The following is a 25,697-nucleotide window of genomic DNA, read 5'->3' as shown; positions in this document are numbered from 1 at the left end:
ATACATGGATTTTGCATGTGAAAATGGCAATGTCTGCAGGGGGTACAAAGTTCTCTGGATTTTGAGCGTTGACAACTAAATGCGGACTAGGTGCATATGTGAGGCTCATTATTTGCCCACATTTAGTTTATACTATATAGTGTTAAAAAGCAAAATAAAATAAAAATTAAATTACACACTATCAAAAAATGGTGTTAAAAATCCCTATAGCATCTGGGGGCCTAGGCAGCCCACGGGGACCGCTGTCAGTCACTTGAGTTTTCCATACCAGCACTTATAAATTCACACTTCGACCATTGATATAAACTCGAAGAGATGTGTGCTAAACCCCAGGTTTCGGCTTTGGATGTGGTTTTGGTTCTAAAACGTGTTTGTGTTTTGGTTTTGTAGCAGGTTTTGCCAAAAATTGTGAAAGGTTTTGGATCTGGATTTAATTTAAAAAAAATAAGAATAGGTAAAATAAGGTCATTTTCAGCTGTTTTGCTCCTATGTTACTAGCTATAGCATTCACATTCTTTTCCAGTAATTCACAGACAATATTCTAATGATCCCTTCACAACTGTCCCAATTTGCCCAAAGTCTGCAGCGAGGATTTTGAAATTTTGCCATTGTTGCATTTGCTTTCTCCCATTCGGTTTCAAAATTAATTAAACTGCATGTTGATATCTCCCTTTCATTGCACCCAAACCTCCTTTGTATATTCAGACTTACTATTACTGTTATTGAATAAATAAATAACCACATGGACACCAATGTAAATTTGGCAAAAGGTCACAGTTGTTATTTAAACAAATATATTGGCGGAGAGATCAATGCGAGTCAGCTAACAACTAATAGCAAAACCAAACAGTGGAAGGTCAAATTGCCACTACACAACTGATCCCAGGATATAATCCTTTATGATTGACTGTTGCTAAATCTAGCTTCAGAGTGACTGCACCCTTTCTGGACTCACAATTATGTGCCCACACCAAGCAGGTCAAGGGATTCTCCACACAAAAGGACCAAGAGTCATGTTGCTTCAAAAGGAGCAGTGCGACCTGCGGACAATGCTCTCCTGCCTACTGTCCCTCCTATGTGATAAGGAAAAGCAAAATTGGTTAACACAGAAAGTAATGAAATAAAACAGATACATTTGCAGTGCAGGGGGAAGGTATTCAGTGCAGCAAACAAAGACACCCAGTATCCAAAGAAAATATATAGAGAAGCCTAAGACTCATGCTGTGGATCTTATTGGCTGGAAATGCTGGAGACCTGGGTGTCAGGATCTGCTGCAGCTGTCTGCATTGCATGCTGCTTTGCTTGGCAGCAACTCCCTTCTGGACTTTGGATTTTATTATTGTGTGCATTGTATATATGTTGGCAGTACCTCTATTCACCAGAGGTGCTGCTATTGTGCTTTTCCTTTGTTAGTACTAGGGGTCTCATTTATTATCTCCTGCACCTGGGTGTTTCCTAGTTATTCAGGCCTCTCTCTCTCTCTTCTGTGCTGGTCATTGTTGTTTTGCTGCCTTCCCTTTGGTTTGTCTCCTGGTTTGCCTGTGGTTTTGGACTTCTTATCTCTACTCCGGAGCCCTCTTCATCTCACCATTCCTCCTGTATCTGCAGTACTCCTTGCAACCAGTATCCAGTCATCTCTGATGGCATTTTCAGCACTATTTGGTTTGTACTATTTATCTGCATTTTGATCAATAAACACATATATTATTAATCACATCCTGGGCTCCATAGCTGTTACTTACTTTGAAGCGTGACACTGGGTAACTGAATGGCGCTCGCACAAACGCATGAGTTTAAGTGTGTTTGGCTTATGGCCTCTCTTGTCATAATCATTCTATATGGTTCTCTAACTCCATCACATAGCGTAAATTGATAGCCATCATATCACCATCTCTACATGTATTATTTGTCAGGGCCAAATTCTGTCTACTTAATTTCTCAGAATATGGACTTTCAATTGCATTGTCAAGACATGTTTTGGTCAGCCAAATCTGTGAGTATTACATAATTACTTTTTTGTGTGGGAAGGGAACTATTGGCCTATCTGAACTGTCTGTTCGTTTTTTCATGATGAATGCTTTGTCCTTCGAGAAATGGCCAGTCTATCTTCTAATGATCCCTCACAACTGTCCCAAAATTCACAGATTTTGGCCAAAGTCTACAGTGAGCTGTTTAAATTAAGGATTTTGTAGTTTTCCATCATTGCATTTGCTTTCTCCCATTCAATTCTAAAAATAATTAGTCAGTCTATTCGGCTCTCCAATTCCAACACATAGCGTATCCCTGACGAAGTCCAAGGACGAAACGCATTGGGAAACAAGGACACAAGCACCCAAAACGATCACCAACAGATCCCCCATGTCCCTAATCAACTTTGACACACTCTCTCCGGATCCAGCGGCCGCGAACAGAGCGAGAACCAAGTGGCACTAACACCTAGCAGTGGAACGCACAGGCGCCTGTGCGCTCCACCCGATACCCGGAAGTCCGGCAGTTGGAACGCACAGTGCGTTCCAGCTGCCGCTACAGCCAACCGCTCGGCCCAGCTACTGCCTCCCCCGCCGTTCTCCACAAGCAAGAAGCACCACGCAGCCGCCCCTAAGGACACCTACCACCGTCCACTACAAAGGCAATACACCAACTGCTCTTGTAAGAGCAACAATATAAGAGCATTTATACCGCTTTCGCCTACACTTCTTACCACCCCATCTTACACACCCAGCATCCACCACCTATAAACTTCCTAGCCTCGATATTACAGCACACCCAACACACACATAAATCCAGTACCAACCCCATTATTCTATTAGCCTACCCTCACCCTCCTTATCAAGGCTTTAAAAACTTATCTTTAAACAAAGACTTTCAATTGCATTGTCAAGACAGATGTTTTGAGCAATGAACTCTGCATAAATGTGAGCATTACACATACTTACCTGTGGGGGAAGGGCAACTATTGATCTATCTGTACTTCTACATGCAGTTGCTGAATGTCAAAAGTGTCCAGAGAAAACCCTCACACGTAAACAACCTTTTTTAATGTAGATGTCAGTGAACGGCCCTTTATAAATTGACAAGTATTTAAAAATAGAAAGATTAGAATATATAGCATTTTATGGGGTGTGCAGCTGTGTTGACACTCATACGCAAACACCCTTTTATAAATATAGATACCACTGAATGGCCCTTTACAAATTGACAAGTATTGCAAAATAGAAAAATGTTTAGAATATACTTTTTTGGAGGGATTGTACTGCAGTGACACTCACAAGCAAACACCCATTTTTTAAAAAAAAATTAATTCAAATGTCATTGCCCCACACAAGATTACTTTCACTAAAAAAATGTAAAATTTTAAAAGGAATAGATCTATTTGCTTTTTGGATTCTGCAGCTAATAGTCATACAGCAAAGGTACACTGTTTTTCTCTGCTACATATACTACTTAGTTCAAAATGATATCTAAATCAGTTTATATACTAGTACTGCTATATATGCAATAATAACAACCAATAGCCACTCTTCCGTCTAAACTTTCTGACAGATTGAAAGTAAATTTGTAACCCAAAATTAAAGATGAAAAAAGAGAGAATGACCATATGGGGCACTCTTAATGGATATAAACAAATATATTTATATTATATTCATATGTTTTAAAATCTTTAGAATAAATCTTTATTAATTCATTTGTAAGAACATTTATCTTGTAGCGAAATATTAAAAATTGTGATTGAAACATACACTGGGATATAACAAAAAAATCCTGTTAAATTAGACAGTGATATATATTATATATATAGCAATATCATTGTCTAATTTAACAGGATTTTTTTGTTATATCCCAGTGTATGTTTCAATCACAATTTTTAATATTTCGCTACTAGATAAATGTTCTTACAATTGAATTAATAAAGATTTATTTTAAAGATTTTAAAACATATGAATATAATATAAATATATATGTTTATATCCATTAAGAGTGCCCTGTATGGTCATTCTCTCTTTTTTCGTCTTTAATTTTGGGTTACAAATAACTTCATGATCAGGTGCACCCCTCCTCCATAGGTATTCAAACTTTGTCAGTGTAAAATAGGGATCTATATAATTAGAGGAGGATTAATGGATTACCTGGTGCAGTCACCCCCCTTTTGTGTAGATTGAAAGTAAAACCAATTGATCAGCAAACTATTCTAGCTGACTGATCTCTACAGAACTGCTTTACAACAATTACAAGTATTCTATTGTTTCCTCTGTTCCTCTTTCACCCTGAACGCTATTTTCAGAACAGAGCTGCAACTAATCTCCACCCTATATGCTGCCTGTTGTAAAATGGCACATGAAAAAATGAAGGAGGGCTATATATAGAAGATTTCAATCCAAAACTCTTGAGAGTTTTGCATCAATATTTTCCTGGAAATGACGTTTTGCCTCATTTTGAGATCCGAAGTTGGTGCACGAAATCAATGGCATGCGTTAATAAATTGATCCTAATTTATGGTCCATATCCAAATCAGACACAGGACTGATAGCTAATGCATCCACTGTGTTGGTCCAATTACAACCAAGCAGACAGCCACGCAGAGTACCTCAGTATTCCTTGAAACCTGGAGCAGAAAACTGTGTTTTACCTGTTTTTCAGCAACTGTTGCTGCAGAATATAAGAAGAAATAGCTTGGCCAACACTCCAATCTCCCAGTGCAAAAGTGTGGACCATGGGATACAGATTGAATCATGGACTAAGGGCTATAAATTAAGTTGTCTTTTTGCAGTACCCTGTAGTAACTAGCCCTGCTGTTATCCTTATGCAAATATCCCAATCAGCCACAAATTTCACAGTCATAGATCTTCGCTCTGCATTTTTCTTTGTCCCTCTACACCCAGACTGCAAATACTTGTTAGCATTTGCATACCAAGGGGTTCAATATACCTGGACTAGACTTTCCCAAGAGTTCATCAATAGCGCCAGTATCTTCTCACAAGCCTTACATGACTATCTGCAATCATACCAAGCCTCTCATGGGTCAGTACTCCCACAATATGATGATGATTTATTGTTGTTCTTTAATTTATTTGAACACTCACTCACAGACACATATCATCTACCCCAACATTTTACGGATACAGCATATAAGGTTTCAAAAGATAAATTACAGCCTTGTCAACCCAAGTAAAATACTTAGCTCATGTCCCTACACAGGGACAAAGACATCTAGCACCAGATAGCATACAAGCAATCCTAGATGTCACACTACCACAAATGCAGAACACGCATTTCTTGGTATGTATGGTTACTACAGAAATTGGATACCAGGTATTTCCATCATTGCTCTCAAACTGCAATCCCCTGTCAAGACCTCACTTGGTGACAAAGTCACTCAAACCCAAGCCACAGTGATTGCATGCCAAAACTTAAAAACTGCACTCACCACTGCACCTGCTTTGGGTATACCTGATTACACAAAACATTTCACTCTCCTCTGTATTGAAGCTTCAGGATATGCAGCAGATATTCTAATACAGATCTATGGTTATTCACAAAGGACAAGAGGTTCATATAGCGTACAACTAGACACCATTGTCAAATCACTACCCATCCATTTGTGTTAAGGCTGTTGCAGTAGCTGCTCTTCTAATAGACAGATTTCAAGATGTCGTTTTGGGTCATGACCTAACTCTACAGACACCACATGCAGTTGTTGCACTCCTTAACTCAGCACTAATAAGACATGTCTCTGTAAGGCTTGCGGGGAACAGAACAGACGCACACAGATGTCTTACCTTCTAAACAATGACCACCTACCGCCCACAAAAGGATCCACCCCAGCCGCTCTACATCTCAGCATCATCTTTAGCGAAGGTCTGACTCCTGGACCCTGCAGGGGAATACACTAAAGGAGACAAGTGCATACAAATAACAACCAATTCAATAAGTTACCTGCCAGTGACCACCTCATCAATGGTCACTTCTCCTCTCTGGGCAGACTAATCCTGTTGCTACTCACTCGTCCTGGACCACCCATGTCCACTGGTACTCACCCGTTCTACAGGCCTCCGCCCCCGGCCTGAACCCTGGCTGTTAAAACCACCTTGTCTTGGGGCTCAGTACTATAGGTGCCCTTTCGGACAGGTGAGAGGGGCCTTATATGCCCCTCTCAAACCTAGCATTGAACTATTCACTATCAAGGGACCAAGTGTCCTCTTCACTACCAACTACCATGGCCCTAGCGCCCTGCTAAATCAAGGCTTATCATCTGCTATAAACTGTAAGGACCTACTACCCTGCTAACACAGGGAACCTAATGTACTTCTAACCACAAGAGTCTAATTCCCATCTACCCTATAAGGGTCTATCTCCCTCCTAACAATACAGGACCTAGCATCCTCTGCGTAAACGGCCTTGTGCCCTCCCTAATGATGGGCCTCACGCCCCAACTTACTCAAGGGCCTTGTGTCCTATGAAACTAACTAAAGGGCCTTACACCCTGAAAATTAATGGGCCTTGTACCCAGAACTGACTAGGGGTCTTGTACCCTAAACTGACTTAGGTCTTTGTGCCCAAGCCACCTATAGGCCTTGTGCCCAATCCTAATTAAGGGGCCTTGTGCCCAAACTAGCTACAGGGGCCTGTTGCCTCGTCCCTAACTACTTATGGGGCCTTGTGCCTGAATAATTCCTACCTATATGCTAACTGCGACAGGGCCTTGTGTCCTCCAACCTTGCTAATGGGCCTAGTGGCTGAACTGTTCCCATGGGCTTTGTGCCCTACCTACAGAGCTAGGACTATTACCTGCTCTGCATCTTTGGGTCTTCCAGACCCTCCAGCCGGTGGCGTGGCTTCTCTTCAGCGCTTGGGTCCCTGCTGATCACTTAGCAGGGGCGCTCTTAGCCCTTACAAGGGCTCCCCACCGACGATCTCTTCTTGGGCTTGATCTCGGCGTCTGCTGCCTTCTTTCCGGCGAGTGCTTCTTCTGGCGTCTTCTTTTCTTGACTCGCTGTCCTCTTCTCATGGCAGGGTAGCGGCCGGAGGTGAGCCAATATTGGCTGACCTATCCGGCCCGCCAATAGGCCAGCAAGGGAAAGTAAGCACTGATTGGCTCATTTGCCCCCTGCTGCCGGGACCTGCAAAAAAAGATGGACACTTACCGATGATGGAAATCAGGAATGGTGAGTTGTCTTTATTCTTTATTCCTTCTTTACTTCTAGCTTCATCCTCTTGACGGGCACCTCGCGGCTGGGCACATTTCTACATTTCTTTAGCACGATTCACAAAGTGGGAATTAGCCCAAATGGGACCCACAAATATTACAATTAAATGGTGTAACACGCTGAACCCAGTTAATTTCTCCCATATGTTCTGCATGAGGGACAGAGGGTGGATAATATCAGAGACTCTAATAATAATGCACTCAAAATTAACACAAATTTTTATTTTTATTTCTGCACATAGACTGGCTCCCATGAGTCTCCAATACGTAAGTCAAACATTTACAGCAAGGCCAGACATAAGAGACACTCCCTTTGATAATAGCTGTCACAGACAGACACAGGGGAGCTATGTACTGGCTATACAGTGGTAAATGATACTGCAATTATGGAAGCAAGTCCACCAGCACCACCACACTCAGCACAAGTTGCAGAACTTGCCAGAAAGGAAATAGTCCACATCTTTATAGACAGCTGATATGCTTTTGGTGTAGTTCACAATTTTGGCACTCTGTGGTGCCTTTGAAATTACCTAATGGTAACATGCACTACTATAGCCCATTCTAAACAAATACAGCAGTTATTAGATGTTATTCAGTTAACTAGAAAGACAGCAATTTTCAAGCTCCAGGCACATACAAGCAATACAGAGCTAGTTGCTCAGGGTAAGAAAATAGCAGATGAGTCAGCCAAACAAACAGCTTAACTAACATAAGCAACCAATTCTGCTTGAAAGGCTGGCATTTTGAAAATAGAAAACAAACATAAATGAATGGAAATGCAACTATTGTTTTTGAGTTGGACACATATAGAGATATCAGTACAACAGATAGGGTCCAGTGTTACTTCAGCTTTAGAGTGTAATGGTTCAGATATGTTTAGTGTGAATAAATGTTATTAAGCAGTGGTAATATTTTACAAGGTATCTGCATTCCAGTCAAAAAAGAATATGCAATCAAGCAGATCCTTGTTAGTCTATAAAATAAATACAATGTAGCCCAACAAGTTATTTCAACTGTTAAATAAGATGTGCAGTGCTGGGCCTTATATGTTGTATTTGATTATGGTTTTGAGAAGGGCTGGACATTTTCATCTCTGTGGTTATTAGGCAGCAACTAAAAGAGCCTCATTTCTCTATATCCCTCCTGGTGACTGAGTTGTGATCCTATAAGATTTTTTTGCTTTCTTTAACATCTGAGATATAACTCAACATACACACGTTATTCTGGTGAGATCAGAGTTCAGGCTGACTGAAAATAATTGTGAACCTTGCATTCCCTTTTCTAATATAAATTATATTTAATATTAAGTATATACTTTATTATAATATTAAAGCATTTGATGTTCTTAAATGTCACCAGGTGGATTTACTAGTCATCACTGTAATCTATACCATGCCCTCCAAAATAGCTACTGTCACTTGAGTTTGAGGGGGTCGCCCGCTATCGGCACTACACTGATTAGTAGCACCGACCACTGGCATTACTCTAGTGGGCCATGTCCAGTGGTCGGTCATATTCCACAGGAAATTCCGGGGTCAGCTGGGAGCATAATTTTGCCCAAAAAACTAGGGGGAGGGACTGCCCAGATACCAGGGTGTCCTTTGTATGGACAAGTGGGACCCCACTGTTTAACAACACTACCGAGTAGACTTCCCAGAGCTGAGCACAGCATGGGGCCTGCTGACTATGTGAGGAATGAGGGAAAGCCAGCGTCAGCTCTTCAATAAATGGGTGCCAATCTGGTATGATTCAGTTATCTAGTTCCCCTCCTTATATGAATGCAAACCACAGTGGGAACCAGATTGGTTTTATAAATGTTCTTGCCTTGCAGGCTAAGGATGAATGATTGTGGATCACAACTGGATCAGAACTCTGGGAATGGTGGCTATTAATCCTCTAGAATAGGGTTGTACGTTGGAATTTGGTGCACTGAACATCCTGGTACTTGTTCAGTTGAAAGTGCTTGAATTACTGAAAGTATGTTGTGTTTTTACAATATAAAGTACATTTACTTTGCTAGCTACTTCCCTAGGTGATTAGTACCCATAAGAGCTACAGAGTGTTTGCTGCTCTGGTGTGGAGGTTGTCTTTGGGCGCTATTAGCCAGCTAGCACAGTAAAATAGCTAACACAAGCCCAATATCCACCATTAAGTACACTTTTTGCATACATCTTTTTCTATGTACTTACAGTACACATATGCGTCTGAGTCTAAATAAGGCCCAATGTGATTAAAGTGCAGCAGATTACAACTAAATTTGATTGGTGTAATTAAAATTAGATTACTGTTTAGTTGTTTGCAAAAGAATTATCATTTAAAATTTGCTGTTCATAACTAGTTACAGTAGAAACAAGCCAGTCAACTAGTTGATCAACTTAGATTATTGTTAGATATGGGAATGTTGAATCTATAGACTGTAGTCTGCAGTCTCTATCATGTTGAATATGTGTTTTGCTAGTTTTTGGACTGTTCTATTAAGTCTGCTATGTTGTAACAAATGTCTTATTTTACCTTCTGTTTGCATACTGTTGAAATTAACAAGCCACAGCCTGTGCGGCAACCCCAGGCTCAGTGGATTATTGAGTATGTGCAGTCATTTTTTTAATACACTACAATTATATCAAACAATTTTTGCAACAACACAGATTCAAGTTAGTAAACTTTCTTTCCCTAGTAATACATTGTGAAGTAATGTAATGTGCTTATTTATAATTGATTAACTATTTTTTCAAGACAAGCTTTTAAGAAATGCATTCTTGTGCTCAGATCAAAATCCTGTTTTGATTCTATTCTGAAACAAATTATAAAAAGCAGTATCAACACAGAAGTCGTCTATTAACTACTCTATTTGCATATCATTAGCAAGCAATATAGAAGACAATGTTGCCTCATGCTTAGACAAGCCTACAATAAGTAGATCCAGTAAATGAATTGCAGAGCTTATTTAAATGAAAAGATGCAAATTGTTGTAGAGTAGAAGACACTACATTTTCCAATTTGGTCTGTCTCTATTCCTATCAGATCCTCAGACATTTTTTGTCACACAGCAAAGCAAGATTAATGAAAGCCATATATAGGAAATACATCTCTGCTCTTCTTCCAGGTCTTGCAGCATATCATTCAGAAGGTCTCACAGGATGCAGCAGTCACATGAAAGGGCACAGATAATGAACGGAGTCCGCAGATTGTACCATAGCTATTTATCATGAAATGTCTAATGTATGCTGCATTCCTCTTATTTATCCATATGGTACTTACGTTTTCTAATTGACTATATTACTAAGATTTTCTGTATTATTATTCACTTAATCTAACATTTTCCAGTATAAAACATTATCAAACTAAGTAAATTGACACACATGGATAGAGCATTTGTTCCCGGTTGGAAACTGTGGGTTCGGGATGCAGTGGATTAAATAACACGTGACACTCAGATTGTCTAACAGATATATAGTTTATTTGATGTAAAGAATTCATATAAAAGAGTAAATATAATGCAAAGTTTGTATAATACAAAGAGTAACCTTAAGAAAATACTTTCCAATAGATTATCCAGTAGATATGTTTAATCACAGATATCGATTATTCATTATTCCCTAGGACCCCGCCTTTCTCTGTGTCAGCCTGGCATGTAAACACGAAAGCTAGGAAGTCTACTGGTAACAAGCAGTTGTTTGGCTGTAACAACAGGTGCTTGGCAATTCTGCAGCTGAGGCAACGTTATGTCGCTGATACCTTGCTTTTATTGGCGAGGACCCTAACATCATTTGCATATAATTTATAAACATAATCTTGGACTGTCTATTGGTTTAAAACTGATAAAAGCCTGAGCATGTGCAGTAGGCCCAAAGCTACTGCCCTAACTAGAAATGTGTAGAAGATTCTAGAAAGGCCTTCATTATATAAGCATTGCAAAATTACTTGGTTATATAAATTAATTCAGTCTTTTGATTGGTACAATAGAGATAAAAAGAATACATTTATCTGCATCTGCGCAGTGAAGCACTGAGACAACATGCTTGGCAAGATATGTTGGCATTGTCTCAACTCTGCCATGTTTACTAAAAGCATTTAAAGTAATACGCACATAAAAGTATAAAACAACAAGATGTGGTTTCAGCAGGCATTTTATCACTCCTGCCACAATATTTTACTCAATTCTATTTAATTATATATTCAATTATATAATGCACACAGGGCAGGTCTATATTGACACAATATACTTTTCTCTTAATCTTAAAATATAATTAATATAGTTAGGATTACAGTTTTCCGCATTTACCATGTTTTGTTCCATGTGTTAATTTATCCAGTAATGTAATTTTAATTTTATAGTATTTATTTTTTTATTTTAGATTGATTCATTTAAAAATAATTAGTGCAAGAGGGAATTTCACATTTTCAAAGTAAGAGCGGTTGCCCAGTGATATTAACAAAACACTAATGACACCACATGTCAAACATAATCACTTTTGACATGCAGGACCTGGTTCATCAAGGAAAGTAATGTTCCGTAGCTAACGTACCTCTATGTACGACATGCATTTGTATTACCTATTGAGATGATGCAAAAATTGTTGCATTATGCTGTAACTGCAACCGAGTCGACACTGCACACACAGCTTGGCAGTCCTATAGGCAGCATTCTTCTCCTCATTTTCAGATGTACCCAGCTATGGGACCAAAGGAACTTTCCATTGTGCTGGTCAATATCTGCAGCTCGGCACGAGTGAAGCTTGCTGCCCTTATGTTTGTAAGTGAATGAGACTTTCAACATTGTCCTCACTGATTGGCTCTCAGGCATAGGCACGACAGTCGTGGATCCCTTATCTATATCTAAAATGGTTAATTTCCTCTCCCTCAAGACCCTCTGATGAAGTCATCTTGAATGAAGAAACGCATAGAGACCTATCATGGCCACACTTGGACACCTTAGCAACCCTACGTTACAGAGTTCCCTATCAGCAGGTTGGAGATACAGGAAAGCCTCGATACGAGAAGCACTGCTCTCCTGCATAGAAAACCAAGATGGAACTCCCAGGAAGCGGCAGTTAAAGAAACTTGTGCATTGCATGCTTTTTATCACAAAAGTGTTGTGTAACAATGAGAAATGAAATTGACATTTCTATAGTCTTAATCCTTTGTATACCTAAAGTGGTACAATTCCAGCGATTAGCAGGAACACAGAGTTCTATAGTCATAGTCATAGTCTTTTATATACTTAAATTGGTACATTTTCAGTAATTAGCAGGTACAAAGATCATCATTCTGCTAAAGGGAACTACACTTTATGAGATTTTATCGATTTGCTCACGAGCAAAATACATCTGATTAAATAAAACAATTTCAGATTAAGCAACAAGATATTTTGGTAAGGTACATATTGCTTGTCTGTATTCAGGAAACAAGGTTTGTTTTTAAGTATTTTGTTTTACATTAAATTGGGGCACATTTACATTTTTACACATGCAGTTTACAAACATCTAATACTACAAGGAAGTGTAATACAAAACGTGTCTAAAATAATTAACATGATCCTTTAATTCTATCCTTTCCCCCTACGACTATTTCCCTCCAAAACATTGTATTTTAGAAAAATACACTTGCCTTTTACAAATGAAATTGCCAATTGGAAGTAAAATAAATCCATTTGCCTTATACTGCAATCTAGTCAGCCTATTGCATAATCTGGCCATGTTCTTCAAGATTACTGTGGATTTTCATTTAGATATTTTAAATTGATGCAAAGTTCAAATTCCCATCAAGCCAAAGATATGCAGTTTTCCGTTTTTTAAGATGGTGCAATCATTTGGTGTCATTTTTCCTATGCACGATTCCACATACACACATTTAAATCCAAAAATAAACTGACAAATGAGTGTGATGAAATCTACTAATATGATGCAAAAACATTGATGTTATGGAGAGAAATATACATGCTTATGATGTTTTTTTCATCCACTAAGTTAGCTGGAGATGTAGATACTGATGGATGCTACCTGTGAGGATGCTGCTGCACAAAAGCACCCCCAAGATGAGGAAGCAGGAGACAGTGGGCTGCCTTCAAGCCTGCAATTGTTTTATGATCAGATGTATGCTAGCAACATAAATTTGCAAAGCAACTTAAAGCCAATCAATACAACCCTCACCCTAATCCTTTCTGCTTTTCAAAACATTCACAGTACTTTGGACTGCCTCACCAACCATGTTGCCCAGTATGTCAACAACACACCTCCTTCCCCTATGCCCCATTTCTCCCCTCAGTTTCCTATGCCACCAGATTACCCTTATTATCCTGAAATGCTTGTATCTGCTGTGGAACGCCTTTCCCTGGCGTATGATCCAGTTCTGAGCATATGCAGTGTGATTTTACACAAAGCACACCACATATAGACATTTATGTTCCTTAATGAAACAGGCCTGCAGTGAGTAACCAGCAGGTAAGATAGTTCAGTGAACACACATAAATGGAGCATGCTGCATCTAAAAGATTCAGCTACTGCACAGAGGCTCTCTATCATAGGCACAAATGGAATTGGACATTTGGGGGAGGGGAACAATAGTTCCATCCCCACACCTGTTTGCATAATTTAAACAGCATTAAAACTCTAATAAAAACATGTATTTTAACACCAGTGATGCCTTACCCCCTTTTATACACCATTTAAGTAATTTTGAGTACCTAATTTATGGTTTTGATAAAAGTCGTGATAAATGTCCTCCCACTATGTGCTGTAATTTACTTTGATACTAATCCATGAAGAAACCGCTGGATGAGAAGTTCCCAATATTGTTTACTACACAAATCTTCTTTATCAAGTAAGTTGACTGGCCAAGGTGGTCTACTAGCTCACATACAAAAATAAACACTAACTTAAATCTTCACCTAATAGTCTTATGCTAACCCTTATATTTCTCTTATCTTAGCCAAAGTCCTAAATATGTCACTATTGTATGCTTTAACTCTAGACAAAACATTTATCTAAGCCATTGTCCCTTTACTCGAGCCTTAATGTGTTGTCCAATTTGGAAAACCTATTCTTAATCAAATACAACCCGTGGTGAGTGCAGGTACCCAGAGATGAGTTCTATGTATGACCATTCTCGACCTTCTGCTAGCTGTGTTTTAAACACAGAGGGTCGGAGAGACGACGCAGTGTCTGTCCAAACGCTATCCAGAAACAGTAATGGCTCCATGGCGTATAACAAAAAGCAATACTGCCTGTACTGCGAGAAGCCCCTCTTAAAAATTGCCCTGCACATGGAGCATGTTCGCCGCAATGAGACTGAAGTAGCCTGGGCCCTGAAATTCCCCAAGCACTCGAAAGAAAGATGCATGCAAATGGCACATCTTCGAAATAGGGGCAACTTTGCACACAATACTGAGGCAATGAGGACAGGCCATGGCGTTCTGGTCCCGTGCAAACTTCGAGGCAAAGAGATGGATGCTCAAGGCTTCATGCACTGTGTAGCCTGCCAGGGCTTGTTTGCAAGGAAATACCCGTGGTGACACATGAAGAAATGTAAGCTGAACCGAAGGGGCAACAAGCTCACACCTGGCAAATACAGAGTCCATTCACTGTGCGCCTTTGGTCAGCCTGTTCCACTGACATCAGTGATGGCTTTTGGAAGCTCTTGAGTGACATGACCCAGGATGAAGTCTTACACGCAGTCAAAAATGATCAATGCATTATGCAGATGGGACAGTATCTGTTCAACCAGGTCGAATCAGATGCTGGCAGGTATGAGTACATCCATCAGAAGATTAGAGAAATGGGTAGGTTACTGCTACAGGCCAGAAGAGCTACCACTTTGGAGAGGATGGAAGACTTTACCGCCCCATCGAACCTTCAGAACGTACTAGACACTGGGAGGCTGGCTATAACGAGGAGACAGGTACATTTAAGATGCCCTCACTGGAATTCAAGATCGGGCACAGCCTGCAAAAGATATCAAGCATTGTGGAGTGCCAAGCCATGATGGAGGGCTGCACTGCTGCGGTTGAAAACATACAAAATTTGAGGAAGCTATATGAGGCGAGGTGGAACGAGTTGATCTCATCAGCTGCCTTGAAAACTCTTAAGGAATTCAAGTGGAACATGCCTCAGATCTTACCTTTCACGGAAGATGTGAAAAAGATGCACTAGTACCTCGATGAGAAGCAGCAAGGCTACCAAAGTGGGCTATCCACCAAGCCTACGGTTAACCACTGGGCACTACTTGCAAAAGTTACCCCGGCACAGGTGACATTGTTTAATTGAAAAAGGGAAGGGGAAGTTTAAAAATGTTGCTGACTACCTTCTCTTCAAGAGATCCCCACGTAGATGTGTCCCTAGCGATTTCCAAGGTTGAGAGGAAGCTATGCCGGCACTTCACTCACATTGAAATCTGAGGAAAATGAGGGAGAAAATTCCCCATCCTGCTGACACCAGCCATGCAAGCTGCAATGGAACTTCTCACAGAAAAGTGTGACAAATGTGCAGTGGATAGCCAAAATGTCTACATGTTCGCCAGACAAGCTGCCTTGTCAGACTTCAGAGGTTCCGATTGCATACGATTGTTTGCCCGAGAGTGTGGGCACAAACTGTCTCTTCCACGAAGCTTCAAAAGCACATTGCCTCTCTCTCGAAAGCCTTCAAACTAAACGACACAGAACTGGATCAGTTAGCAGACTTCCTTGGGCACGACATCAGGGTGCACCGGCAGAAGGTACCATCCAACTCGCCAAGATCAGCAAACTGTTAATGGGTCTTGAGAGTGGCAGACTGGCCAAATTCAAATTCAAGAATTTGGACGAGATGCACATTGATACGGACGGTAAGTGGAAAATCTGATATCTGATGTATGCTTTTGATTTTTACCATGGTCATTTACATATCTGTTTCTTTTCAGAACCAGTCCAGCTACAGAGCGACATGTAGAAAGATGAGCAATCACCCGTGACCAAGAGACAAGTGGCCAAGCGTTTAGTCGACACTACCACGGCAGGTGTGTGGACCTGGCAACACGGGACGAGTGCCAAGCCATGGCTTAAACAGGTAGGTGTAGCACACAGTTTTGCTAGGCAGAATAACTATGCCTGCCTTCTCTGTATTTTGCGGAGCCATAATGGACCACTCTACTTCCTTTCAGGTTGCAAAGAAGTGCAGAGGAAATCCTGGGAGAGAAAGGAGGTACAGGTTGTGGAGAAACACCTGATGAGGTTTATACAGACATTCCCGGTGCCCAGAAAGCGAGACTGTGTTGCGTGCCTCATGGCAGAACCATCCATAATGAAAGATCGGAACTGGTCAGGGGTGAAATTCTACATAAAGAGCCGCATACCAGCTTTAAAAGGGGATCAAACTTGATGAAATGAGGCACAGTGGTTGAACAGGGCTGTAGCCTCCATGGCTAGATTTCGGTGTAAGTGGGCATGTGGATGTCCTCAGACAGTCAAAATACATGACACTTTCCCCATCTTGCAGTCCGTGTCAGTACTTTATGCAAAGTCAAAGTGTAAATCTCATGTGGTAACTCTGGTGACAAACTGCTCCTACACATACCCCTATTATTGTTCAGTTGACAGGGCATTAGGAAAGGGGTGTCTCTATACGCCATGTTCCAGACAGGGGTCCTCATGATGCAATAAAAACAAGTGTGTGTGTGTGCACCTGTGTTAGTTAAGTGCATGGTAGTCCAGTGTTTGTGGGAGCAGTTACCGTATTTCCCCATGTATAAGACACACCTTTTCCCCCAAAATTTTGGGTCTAAAAACTGGGTGCATCTTATACAGGGGTAGTAGCACTTACCCTGTCAAATGATTCCTCTGTCTGGTAAAGTCTTCTTTCTTCTGTCCGTCTGATCCTGATGCTTTCCCTTTCAGGACCTTGACAAGGTCCTGAAAGGACATCCGGTCATCGCGAAGAAGACCTTAAGTGGGTTTCCAGCATCAGGATCAGACAGATGGAAGACAGAAGACTTTACCGGACAGAGGAAGCATCTGACAGGGTAAGGCAGAATTGACTATAGCGTTGTCTCTCCTCTGTATAAGCTGCACAAATACTCTGTGAAAAAATTGAGGATAATGTTTATCCTCAATTTTTTCACATGATTTATATAGGTGCGTCTTATACAGTGGAGCGTCATATACATGGGGGAATACGGTATATTCTAGACCGGATATTAGTCCTTTGGAGAGCAGGTACACTCTGGATGGATAGTCTGAGAGGTAATTTACAATATGTCCATGTTTCAATGCATGACTACTGCAATATTATAAGAATTAAAATGTACTTATTGTCACAGAAACCCTAATTAATATGGTATTTGACTGGCAGACCCAAACTAGTAACACTAACATTCTTTAGTGCACTCTGATATCAGTTTTAAGAAAAACAGCACTTTAAAATGTAGTTTAAAATGTGTGCACTGTGCACAATAAAAATATAGGCAATCAGCAAAATACTTGAACGATCCATTCCCTGGATTAAAGATTTTCATTATGCACTTTATTCATTGTAGTACATGTTACAATGCACTTGGGCTTATTATTATACTGGTTGCACAACATCACACCGACAGGGCCGGATTAAGGGAATGGAGGCCCCTGGGCTAAGGGGGCCTCCATTCCCCCATGAGGGCCCCCCGCCTGTAATCCGAGCCGCCCCCCCCCCCTCCCCCCATGATCCGAGCCGCCCCCAAGGCACTTACCTCCTTCTCCTGGCATTGCGGTCCTTCCCCGGCGTGCTGTACGCTCTTTACTGAGGAGATCTCGTGCACATTAGCATTCAGCAAATATAGCTGCTATTATATTGACAGCAATTGAGTCATTTTACTCCTTCGTGGAGGAAAACACACTTTGATGCTACTTCGGAAGGAATCTTGTTGTAAGTATGTCTGGAAGTAATGACATTTCTGTATTTTGTATTTAACTAGAAGTCCTGTTTCACTGTGTATCATCTGCCTGCCATGAGCTGTGCCTATAAACAAAGATGGTTTTTTATGATTGAAAACGGTAACAGACAAAATTGTGCGCCTGTAACTATATACATTTTTTAACCTTTTTCAATACAATGAATAAAATATAATATACATTTTAATAGAGTATTGAGCTGCATAATTACTTATTCCTAGTAAAACCTATAGAAAGAGGTACCACAGCTTTCCTGCATATTTGTATATAGCTTGTTCAACTGACATACAGCGAAATATTAGATATAGATTTCAATGACAGTTCCCTGTCTATTAAAATATAATATGCAAAAGTAGAATTTGACTCATCTTTGCCAATTTTACATTGGAATCATAAACAGGCTTTAAATAGTCTACCCACAATGGTGTCCATTATATAGCCAATAAAATTATCCATCTGTGGACTGGATAGCATTAGCTGTGCTTGTTAGTTTATATATTTGTATACATGAATACCACTAAAAAAATTGTCCATTCTCAATTAAGCTTGCAAATGCAGCTTAAAAAAAGTTATTTCAGAATTCCCTGAATAACACTTGCACACTGTAATTTACTTTATTGTAATGAGTACCATCACCCTCAGGAATTATGCATTACTTGCATGTCTAATTAGACTTAATAATGAAGGGTAAAAAACAAAATCATTGACGTTGTTGAGCTTACATGAGCTTTCGCTATGGTTAGCAGGGCATTTTTTTGAACTTTGTAGTTCCACAACTGCTAGAGATCGGTTGTCTTGGATACTTTTTAGCAGGTGGATAATCTGCATGTTTTGTAATTGGTTAATGAAGGCTTTAATGTATTGTGGTTAGTAATTTTATTCAACAATGATTGACATTACTGCATAGTAAAATGTAGTACCACTGTTAGCAACCTTTCCTATTAATTTTGTAGTGTTTTGAAAGCTGCATTGATTTTAATCTGTGTTTAAATGGATTACCTTATTGCTATAAATGGAAGGCAAGTTACAGCAATACTAAAGGGAAAATATAGGGTATTTTATGCTTTTTTATACAATGCTTCCATTTCTTCCATATCTGACCATTTTGCAGACAGTAATTTATTTCTGTATATGTGCATTTATTAACATGAGTGTGTCCCTGGTAGAGTTAAAAAAATTAAATATCAGTCACAGAATACAATAGAACAGTGCTACAATAGTGGACAAATAATTGTGAAATAAGTGTAATTGTACAATAACCGGTTACGTTTATGAAATAAAACATCTCATAAATGGGCCTATGCTGTGTATTATCCAGCAAGACATGATGAATTTCCTGTTTATAAAAAAAAAAAAATTCAAACAGTACTATATTAAGAATAAAGAATCTTTTAAATGGTTCTGCTCTGGTAACGCCATCTGGGGAGGATGTTATCACAACAAGGACTACCACTTCAATGCTTTATAAACAGGCTCCCCCAATGGGAGTTATCACCAGTGAAACCATAATAATATATAAGACAAAGCAATAACATCCATTGATAAATCAGCCCGTGTGCTGTGTAAATTTGTCTGCCAGCCCCTGACCACCATACAGCTGAAGTATATAAGTATATTTAATAATAAATACACTAATGAGCAGGAGATTAGTATATTTATATTCTATATATGACATATTACTCAGCAATGTATATTGAATGGATCAGGACACAAACAAATTACATACAATTACATAAAACTGAAGGTAAAGATGGAGCTGCCCACATAAGCTGAGCCAGGAAGTCCCACAAACCAAAATGTAAATAAAACACACAACCCTCTAGAATACGACAACATTTTAATAAAAAAAAAACAATCCTACTTACCAACTTCATTTTTCTTCTGAATGGTCCAGTTTCATAAGCTTTCAATCCATTGTGAGATTTGCCCAAAAGAAAAGTTAAACCAAAAAATCTTTCAAGTTTTGAAACCCCCATAAAAACCTTATTCCACAAGTGATTAATGCCAGCAGTGTTATTGTCGCCATTTTCTGTGTCGGCAATCACACTGTCGGCATTTACTGTCAGTGTTTATATCGTTCGGTATTTCCTACATGTCGTTATTTTATGTGTCAGCATTTTATGGCTTTATCTGGATTCTTCCTCAGGCAAATAAAGCATGAACCAGCCTTTTTACTGCATGAGAAGAGAAATCAGGTGCAGACAAGTAGGCTTTAACAAGTCTACACATACCATCCTTGCCTAAATAAGTCAGACCATCAGCTGATTCTGCCAGAGCTGGTAGGTAAGCCTTTGGGGACACTGGTCTTTATGTCTCTCCATATACCATTGGTGTTTTGTACAGATCCCTTCGACTTCCAGAGGGCCACTTCCTGGTGATAACAAAACTTTTACATTACGATTCATTTATGATCAGTAATTAACTAAAACAACATCAAATTCACCTTCTGAGAAGAAATGTTAGTTACTAGTGGTCTTCTTACTGCATCTATTGCAACTTTATCAGCCCTTTTATTACCCAAAGCAATTGGATCAGTCCTGCTTGTGTGCAATGGCAACTGAATAGCATCTAACAACTTTTTTACATGGTGAAAGTGTGCTATTGGAATACTTGCTGCAGTTAAAAAATCTATGAGCCACCACAATGCACCAAATAAATAGCTACTGTCTGTGTAGATCTTTAGTTTTTGTATCTTTGCGCCAACTCACATATTTTTGTGAACGCTACTAACTCAGCTATCTGAGCAGAATATAGGGCCCTAGAGCCTTCACTTCACCAATTCCATCAGCTGTTATTTTATCAATACAATTATCTGTTACCACTGCATATCCTATACATGATTCCCAGTCTCAGTTTGCCTATGGAAACCTTTATCCCTATAAAAAGCGAGATCTGTTTATGGTAAGTGTGCATCCTTAATGTCAGATCTAGCAGTAAACATTTGGTCCAAAAATTTTCAGTTATGAGTGGCCATTAATTCAGCAGGAATCATTTACCTATCAGTACTCTCCTCTTAAACCTCCACCCCTTATGCATGCTCATGCACACTAGGTAAGAACATAGCAGGATTAAGGATAGTACACCAGCAAATGGTAAGATGAAGGGGTTGGACAAGAGCACTAATTTCTATTTTGTAAATATGGCAGCAGAGACATGTTGTGCTTGTGCTAAATTCATCAAGGCCAAAACAGCAAGCGGTGTATAAAGGGTTAATTCATGGCTAAGTACTAGATATTCCGCCTTTTCCACCAGTAATTCTGCACTTGCAATTAAACAGATTGACAAGGAATGGGCAACTGTGTCTAATTTGGCACTACAATAAACAATAGCCCTTTGATAGTAACCATGTATCTGTGTTAAAATTTCAGATGCACATTTCTAGAAAGGTACGCACTTGTAATTTATTTAATAGCAAGTGCATGTTCAGAGCAACTTGCACTTTTTCCAAGTATTGCAAAGCTAGCAGCCCAAGTGTCTCCAGGAAAACTGTAATGAGAAATCTCAGCAGTACCTCCAATTGTTAAAGCAGTACTTGAATTTCTGCAGCAAAGGCACTTTAAGAAAAAGTATAAAATATTTAATTAACAAAAAAAACAATTAAACATATGTTTACCAATCACAGCTATTCATTAATCAATCACCTTCTTTGTTGTAAAAAAAATATTATTAAAAGTTATCACATTAGTATAATGCATATCTGACTTTTCTGTTCTTAAAACTTCAGAATCTAATCTAAATCTATTAGTATATCAGTAGAATTCTGATCTTTATTGCATACTTTTAACTTTTTGTGGCCGTCTGCATATCTGCAAACAGGCTAAACTAGGTGCAGATTAACTTTTCAGAGTCCGCTCCAAGGACAGTGAAGTGGATATGCACCTTAAAAAGCGTAAGGTGGACAAGTAGCCACATTTAGGCACCTGAAGCATTGTGGGGCCACACTTTTAGTGCTAATTGAACAGTCCCTGTAGTTCTTTCTTAAACAGTATCTACATAAGGGATAACATTTCTTTGTTTATTTATAGCAAGTTGACTTAGTAGGCTAAAGGATCTTTGAAATGCTTGTTCTACATGTAATGAATATTTAACAAACACTGTTAAAAGTACTAGTAATGACATGTAATAATTGGGAAAATAAAGCTTTTGAAGCACAACATTGTTAGGTTTATAAAGACATTAACAGTGTCATCATTACATTGTGACACGTTATGTTTCTTATATTTCCAGCTACAAAATATATTGATGAAATTTAGCTGTGTACTTTTCTCAATGTAATTAATTAATTGTTTTCTGTCACCAATGATTATTAAGATTGCTCAACCATGTTTTCTTTTGCCTGTGTGTTTGGGGAATTTGAAATTAGTGGGAAGTAAGCTCCAAAGACAACATAGGCAAGTATCCATTTATAGGAATGATGACTGATCAAACAGTTAGTGTATCAAGGATCAGCAAACTAATACAATTCAACATGCATATAACAAACAGAACACTTTTGTAATAAAGACAAGGGACCTGATTTATTATGGAGAGCACAGCAAAAAGAAAAGAGCAAATTTGCTCCTGGACAAACCATGTTACAATGCCAAGAGTGCAAATTATTATTTTGCACGTAAGGAAATCCTGGCTGCTTTGCACGTAGCACACAAATACTTGATAGTTTTATTTTTACAATTACATTTAAAGTTGATCTAGGGCATGCCCTAATGCCAACAATATATCTGTCCCCACATTTTAAATTTACCTACCCTGCTAATCAGCATAGTTTGACAAAGGTGCAAATTTACTCCTTTTTTTGCTTTGCTTTCCTAAATTAATCAAATTCAATAAATACAAATATAAAATGTCAAAACAGGTTACATGTCTGACCCCAAATTCCAAGTTGCTTTATATTATGAAATGCCCAAAAAATTGTCATAGTTGTGGACTGAAGGAGTTTTCCACTTTCAGATTATTGAAATGTATTGGCTACATTTCGATGTCTGCAACTTTTACTAACTATATTTTTTATTTATAGCTTTCTTCTGTGTTTTTCCGTCATATGTAAAAGTATAAACACCTTGAATTATATGGATACAGGGCCTGATCAACCAATAGGCAGACCAAGCTGCAGCTAGTTTGCTAGGGTGCGGCACCAGCGGCATTTCACTTTTTTATTTTTAAAATAACATGCTCATTGGCTGTCTGGAATCATCGGGGGCCACCCCTGGTCTTAAAGGGGTGTCCCTGACTGTCACTATGCAGACAGGCAGTCTGACAGCAAAACTGATGCTGTTAGCTGCCTGTCAGTGCAGCCATGTATCTCTTAGTCAGGTCTAGCAATATTATCACATCTCATGAGATTTGACTAAGAATCCCCTGCCCCCGCACTGACAGACAGCTGTAACAATCACTCTAAGGAAATTGGATTCCCACTGTTAGCCAAGATTAACACTGGCTGGCCAAAGGTACGGAATCTAACAAGCCCCCTGGTATTCACCAAGAACCGCCGTTAGGTGGTATGGGCTTCGCTGCCAGGAGCTCACAGGTCGCGGTCTTCTGGTCTGCCTCAAGTTGTGACACGGAAGTGTAAGAAATGTCGGCAGCGCCGAAGTGAAAACAGGAACGCAGGGAGTCAGTCAGAAAGTATATCCAAAGAAAGGTCAAGTAAGCCTGGACTGGTAGACAGGAATGCACTACGGTACAGAATCGGAATCCTATGGGAGGTCAGAAGGCAAGCCAGGGAATGATATACGAGGAGACAATGAAGCACCGAATCAGAATCCCATGGGAGGTCAGAAGGCAAGATGGGGACTGGTACATGAGGAGTTAACACCATATAATACAGGATGCAAGAAAGATCACAAGGAAACCAGAGATCCTAGGAACATGAGGTAGTCCAGAAGGAGTCAGGGGTTAGTAACCTGTAGCTCTAACATTGCTACAGTGTCAGAGCGCCGTTTTAATAGTACCAGCATTTGAATTACCCGCCCCTCGGCTCGGTCTTGTGACCAGCTGAACCTGGAAGTATCAGGCGCCCGCTTCAAAATGGATGCAGCGCTGGAACTGGGAAAAGGTAAGAATCGTGACAGCAGCAAACAGTCATTACTGTGACTGAGGTGACAGCAAACCTAAAGCGCTCAATTCCAGGAACAAAACAACCTAAGCCACAATGGTGGATATATCACAAATATGATGGTAATAATGGGATAAAATACAGCACAAAATAAAAAAAATTAATTAAAACAATTAATTAAAATAAACATCCATATATCTATGACAAACAATCCTGAATGTAATATGGATGTTTACTAGATGTTAACAATGCTGTAGATTCCCACGACAATAAATGTATGATAAATCCCCACAGGGATGCACTCACAGTTTCTTCTGTAAAAGTGTTCATGTGAGCACAAAAGATACCAAATCCTTTTGATTGATGTCTGTATAAAGCCAAATCCAAAACCAGTGTTTGATGAAGAGACCAGTAATTCTGTTCCTAAGCCGACTCCTTCTATAAACGGAACTGAGATGATGGATGTCCGAAATGTTATAAGACAATGTTACTGTGACTGAGGTAAGTGAGTCAGTGGGGGGTTGGTTGCATGGGAGGAAGTCAGGAAAATTACTGCAGGGGGGTAGGTAAGGAAAATAGCTGCTGGGAGAGGTAAGGAAAATAGCTGCAAGGAGGGGAATGGTTGAAGGGGTATGAAAAATTGCTGCAGGGGGTGCAAAGTCTGCAGGGAAAGAGGTAATGAAAATGGCTGCAGGGGAAGATAAGGAAAATAGCTGCATGAGGGAGGTAAAGAAAATAGCTGCAGGGGGGAAGTAAAGAAAATAGCTGTAGCTGGGAGTAAGGAAAATAGCTGTATGAAAGGAGGTATGGAAAATGGATGCAGGGAGGGAGGGCTGCAGGTGGAGAAGTAAGGAAAATGGCTGCAGGGGGTAATGGCTGAAGAGGGGGGAGGTAATGAAAATAGCTGCAGGGGAGAAGGTATTGAAAATGGCTACGGTGGGGGTAATAAAAATGGCTGCAGGAGAGGACATAATGAAAATGGCTACGTGGGAGGGGGTTTGAGGTAATGAAAATGACTGCAGGTGTAGGTTTACAAAACAGGACCCCAACTTTCCAGAAGTCAGCTAGAAGACAACAAAGTTGCAAGAACATGCAAGAATGGCTAAATCTGTCTAAATTTGAATGCTGGAGAATGTTCCTGAATATTCATATGCAGGAGTATTCCTATACACCTATACACATTGGGGGGGGGGGGTTGGGGGTGCTACCGGTGTATTAGCCAAGGGGACCAGAACCCTTTATCAACCCTGATACAATGTAATTCAATGTATGAATACATCGATTAATTATATAATTATATTGTATCAATGTAATTCATATGGATATACCCCATGTGGGGTATTTACATTTTTTTTATGCAAATGCATCAAACTCCGTATCAGGCCCAGAGTGTATCTAAACAATGAATGAAGACAGAATAGAGATTGTTTTTACAAAATTGATTATTAGGGTCTATTTTGTTTATTTTACCCCAACAATTCAACCATAGCTGGACTTTTACCTTAACATAATTAAAGAGAGCCAGAGTACTCCATCTACTTACTGTA

At 39.6% G+C, this 25,697-nt stretch overlaps 1 long non-coding RNA gene across 1 annotated transcript in view; it reads right to left on the bottom strand.

The window, feature by feature from the left end:
- The window catches only part of LOC142160484 (uncharacterized), a 49,356-nt gene extending 24,384 nt beyond the window's left edge, over nt 1-24,972 (bottom strand). Inside the window, exon 1 of the long non-coding RNA XR_012693238.1 lies at nt 24,457-24,972. This is a non-coding gene — a long non-coding RNA (uncharacterized LOC142160484). The remainder of the gene's footprint in view (nt 1-24,456) is intronic.
- Nucleotides 24,973-25,697: the final 725 nt, after the last annotated feature.

The sequence above is a fragment of the Mixophyes fleayi genome, chromosome 6 (assembly GCF_038048845.1).
Source record: "Mixophyes fleayi isolate aMixFle1 chromosome 6, aMixFle1.hap1, whole genome shotgun sequence".
Lineage (NCBI taxonomy): Eukaryota > Metazoa > Chordata > Amphibia > Anura > Limnodynastidae > Mixophyes > Mixophyes fleayi.
This window is presented reverse-complemented; position numbering and strand designations above follow the sequence as displayed.